The following is a 5,738-nucleotide window of genomic DNA, read 5'->3' as shown; positions in this document are numbered from 1 at the left end:
AGATCCTTTAGTCTCTGATGATTTGGTTAAGGTCATGCATGACAGTTCTTCAATTTAAGAGCATTTATTAATTTTTCCTCTGGTCTAAGTGTTTTGAAGTTGTTGAGGACATCTGGTTAATATATGTTGTAATTGATTAAGAGAGAATTTCACTTTCCATTAATTGCCTATGTACTTTTCATTTCCTTCTCATCAAACCCACATGATTTATAGTTCCAGCAGATACAGAACATATTTTTGCAATCTTAAGTCACTTTACTGGGACCAGGAAAGGACGCCACTTTTAAGTCCATGCTCACCCCACAGCAATAGTGCAACTTTGTAGAACAGGTAAATCAAGCTTCCCAGGTGTTAGTATGTGCTGACATGAGTAAACTCAGATTCATGTTCCTTTTTAAACCTGTATTAGCTCCATCAGCAAGAGAAGTGGTAAAACTGAAGTTGTTGAATAAAGGCTTGGACTTACCCAGTGATACAGAGCAAGCTCATTTCTTCCTTTGCTCCCCCTTTCCATTCTTTCAGGACTTCTGGGTATTTATAGAGGAAGGGCACCTTGGCAAAAGAGCTGGCATTCAGGATTCCTTCTTTAATTATGGCATTTTAACATAAGGTTCCAGAACAGTATTAAATTATGAAAGTCAACTGCGAATTACAGGAGAGCCAAAATGACAGTGATTTACACAAGATAAATATTTATCTCAAACAACTTCATGACTAATACAGTGACTGTGTGGCTTTTTGCCAGTCTTAATATGAGGTTTGCATTTTTGTTTCAAGGTGGCAGATCAGTTTCCAGTCATGAGGTCTGTAGTTGAGGTAATAAAGTGAATATGCATAGTATATATATATATATATATATATTTTCCTCTAAGGACATTATCTAAATGTGTGGCACTGGATACTTTTGGTAAATCTCATTTGCAATACCTTAATTATAAAATCCCATCTAGCTCAAAGGAAACTAGAAAGTATAACCTTCTCTCTTGATGGTACATGCCTTGATAAACTTGGGGATTCTATGACTCCAGGAAGAAAGGGAAGACACCAATCATGTACTTAATGAGAGTGCGAATGCAACTTTGCCCTTCACATTTTGACAGAAGTCTGCTTCTTACACTGTATTTTAACTCACTTGTGTAACACTATTTAAGTTTTAGGTCTTGTTTTGCATTTATTTTGTACGTATGAACTATCATGAATGTCAGCAATAGAATTGTTTTTAAAATTTATCTTCATCAGAATTAACCTTTAATATGACATCTTGCCTATGCTTTAAATGAGTTACTAAACATTTTCTTTCATTTATTTATATTTCAAGGCATTGTATTAAATATGCAAATGTATTCCTTAACATATTATGCCATCACACTATATTAATCCTTCATAATTACTTTCACAGTCATTTAATTATTCACCTTAGCTGAACATGGTGACATATACTTGTCATCCCAGTACTCGGGAGGTAAAGGTGGGAGGGTCAGCATTTCTTTTTTTTTTTTTTTTTGGCATAAAGGTAAAATATTTATTACAGAGAGGGAGAGAGAGAGGGAGAGGGAGGAGGAGAGATAAAAGGAGAAAGAGATAAAAGGAGAGAGAGCGAGGGTCAGCATTTCAAGGTCATCCTCAGCTATACAGCAAATTCAAGGCCAGCCAGGTCTATACAATGCCTTTTCTCCTCCCCTTGAATTACTTATTCATTATAAATACAATAATAATTTCCCCATTCCCTATAGAAAAAAATTCAAATTTCTCAGTCTAAAATTTTTTGTTCCTAATAATTTGATCCAAACTGTCATATTTGGGGCAGCCATTTTTCATTATTATCATTAATTATTATTATTTTAGTTATTTTAAAATATGTATGATAAAGTGCAATGATTTAATAATTAACACAGTGGATGATAAATAGATCAGAGCAGTCTACATTTCCACATCCTTGAACATGTGTGTTTTTTTTTTAATCTGAAAGTAGAGGAAGGTATCTGTTGAGAAACAGATGACAAAGCACAGGTAGATAAAACTAGCTCTTATATGGCACAGTGATGTGAGTATGTTGTATATGTTTAATGTGGATAACTAGAACAAAGAACCCCAAAGCTATGAACAAAAATTACCAATAAAGAGATGAAAAAAATTAATTACTCAAATTAGTCACAAACAGTGGTACAATCCCATAGCCCCAGTACTCAGGAGGTAGACTATCTCTGGTTCAGAGCCAGTGTGAGCTACATGGAAAGAAGCCCAGTATCATGAAACAAACTATCAACAAGAAAACAGGCAAAAACAAAAAAAGACAAAATAGGGGTTGAGCTAGTGATGGTACTTAGCAGTGGAGTGTTTGACTAGGATATACAATGCCTCAGCTTCAACTCCCAGGGCTCGGTTCTGGATGTTTAGGATTGTCTCTGGCTGTATTTTGTACTTTGACTCTCGTGCAACTTTACTTATGAAGATTTTCTGCTTGAGTTGAGCACCTCTTACTCACATTCATCTCCTCCCCTCTTCACGATCTGTGGAATTCCAGCATCTGGCCCCAGAGCCAGCAGTCAGGCCAGTGCCCTGTCCAGGCCCAAAGCAGGCACAGTGGAAGAACCAGCAGCTGAAGTAGCCAGCCAGGCCAGTGACTACCTGCTGGGGGCTGGGATGATGTCTGTGGCGTGTGTTACCCCTGAGGGCCATGGAGAAGTCCATGGTCTGTGCAACAGCCTGAAGCCATATCAATAGCCACAGGCCATGCTGCTGCTGGGGGTCGTCTGGATGTGAGTGGCCTGAGCTGCCACCTAAGGCCATACTGATGTCTGGGTCCTTTGCTGCTGCTAGACACCCATATTGTCGTTGTATGTGTCGACGTCTGTGGCCTGTGTTACCACTGAAGGCCATGCAGATGTCTGTGGTCTGTATCCTGAAAGCACATTGATATCTGATGTCCATAGGCCGTGCTGTGGCTGGAGCCCTTATCTATGTGAGTGACCCGTGATGCCATCAGGGGCTATGATGATGTACAGGTTTTTGCTGCCACTGAGGGTCATGTCTGGGCCTGTGTTCATGTCCATGGTCCAAGTTACCACCAAAGCCCATGCAGAAATTCAAGGTCTGTGTGGCCGCCTGAAGCCATGTCTGTGGGCCATGCTGCTTCCCGGCGCCATGCTGATCTGAGTAGCTTACTGCCATCTGAAGCCATGGTGATATCCTGGTCCCATGCTGCGGAGAGCCCTATCTGGTTCATGGTCCTACTGCACCAGTGGGCTGTGCTCGTGGTAGATAAGATAGAAAAATTAAACAGTCATGTAACGAACGAATAACACTATGCTGAGTTTCCCTATGTGTTAGGGTTCCTGGAAGCATCAGAATGAAGTATACTTTTGCTTTCAGATTAAATAGTTCAAGACAAGGGGAGGTTCCATTACTTGACATTGAGCAAGTAAGTCACACAGTGTTTCAGAACCAATCTTGCTTCTTTTGCAAAACTAATAATAAAATGTGCCTTATAACTCTCACATAAGTCATCATTTATAAATAACATATCATTATTAGTCCTATTACTACTTTCATGTGATATGTTAAATTTATAAATGAGCCTTTTCTTATCAGTCAGAAAAGAACAAGTTGTTTCTGTAAATTAGGACCAAGCAACTTGACTTCAAATTTAAGCAATCCTTTAATCAGATAATTGAGCAGATAATTTGGGGATGCTTCAAGTAAAACGTGTTAACTATCAGATGCCATAAAGTACAAGTTCCAACCAAGTCAGTTTGTGCCCTCTTTAGCTAGGATTATCATAACAGAGAATCCAGAGAATCAGGGAAACTAAATATTGATTTTCTTTTATATTTTTTGTTACTTTTGTGATTTGAAAGTATTGTTATATAAATAATAAGAGAAAAATATTGCCCTCCACACTTTTGTACAATTACCACTTCTCTTTATATTTCCACATTTTCTAGAGTTTCTTTTTTTTCTTTTTCTTTTCTTTTTTTTCTTTCTTTCTTTTTTTTTTTTTTTTTTTTGATTTTTGAGACAGGGTTTCTTCGTAGCTTTTTGGTTCCTGTCCTGGAACTAGCTCTTGTAGACCAGGCTGGCCTCGAACTCACAGAGATCTACCTCCCTTTGCCTCCCGATAGAGTTTCTTATTCATTGATTTATTCATTTACCAAAGGCTTGCTGAATATGTTATGTACATTACATATAGAATGTTAAAATTTTAAGACTTAATTTGGTTCTCCGGTTGTCTTGAGGATAAAGTAGTAAAATATGAACTGAACAATAGTATGACCATATTAATTCCTAGATTATGAATTCACATCTAAAGCATACATATCATTGATTTAATATCAACCTAAAATGAAATAAACCTTTAAAGAAAATAATGCTCATCATAGGTACAAATATGCAAATGAGATGTCAGGTGATAGGCCGTGTTATGAATGATAAAACTAGAACTCAGTGCTACCCCCACTACAGTTTCATAAGCTCTAAGTTTGGGTCTGCATTACCGATAATAATGATGTTGCTGGCATCTAATGATTTGAAAATAGAACTGATAATATATTAGCCATTGTGTTTAATGTTTTCTGATTTTACTTATCTTTGCCACAAGTTTTAGAATGACCTAGTCAGTTTATAGTTGAGGAAGCAAGATCCCAAGCCAGCATGAGCAAAAATAGAAATTTTGGTCTAACCTTCTGTTCCTAAAGTCTGTTGCTTTTATCTCATTTCTTTTCTACGTCTCTTACTTGAATATGTATGGACAATTCTTCTAATTTTTTTTAGCTTCCCACACCCCTTAACTTGTTATGAAGTGGTTACTATATCCACATTATATTTAAGGATCTGAACCTTCCTGATCTTTAAAATTAAAAACAAAAGGATAGATTTGGAGACTCAGCAGTAGAACCGTCTATGAACACACTGATGGCCTTAGGGACTTCCTTTTCTGTTTCAAGGGATTTTTTTTAATGGTATTGTTGCTCTTTGTTTTTTTTACCATCTGTCCTGGATGACACTCAAGATCAGCCCAGTTCCTTCAAGGTTTTTGACTGTTTGCTTTTTAAGATACTGGTGATTTCAGAATTTATGCTGGATATGCACTTCCTTGACAATGATGTATCATATAATCTCATGGTCCCAAGGTCCTTGTCAGTTCCCCTTCATCAACTCTGTGTAGTTTTCCTAACCAAGTTTACACTAGCAATTCTGTCTGTGACTTTTTCTAATATCTGAAAATAAGATTACCTGGAAGGCAAAACAAATATGTCTCAGATGCCCTGATTTAGTAGGATGCAGTTTTAGAAAAGTCAACACAATTTAGACTTCTATGACATGCATATTTATGACATGTATATTTTTTTCTGGAACAGCTTTGTGATTTTCTCTTGGTGGAGCCGTCCATACTTTTCTTTCACTCTTTCTTTTATTGAGAATTTTACAAATGCATATAATGTGCTTTGTTTACCCCCTCCCCTACGTCCCACCATTTTCCCTTCTCAACTGCATATGTTCTCTTCTTTCTTTTAAACCCACAGAGTTAACCCTCATTAAAGCCTTCTTTTGTTACAGTTGATGACTAATACAGAGACCCACAACTGGTCAATGGGAAGAAAATAAGAGTCTGTGCATTGTTCACCTATACTGCACTGCCTTCCACGGTTTTGGGGGGACCCTACCTACTTTACCAATCACTATAGACCACAGTTCTCTCAACACAGCATTCCCTTTAATGTTTGTCTCATTAGATGTTT

Source organism: Microtus pennsylvanicus, chromosome 19 (genome assembly GCF_037038515.1).
Source record: "Microtus pennsylvanicus isolate mMicPen1 chromosome 19, mMicPen1.hap1, whole genome shotgun sequence".
NCBI classification, from domain to species: Eukaryota; Metazoa; Chordata; class Mammalia; order Rodentia; family Cricetidae; genus Microtus; species Microtus pennsylvanicus.
Note: the sequence above shows the minus strand (reverse complement) of the source record.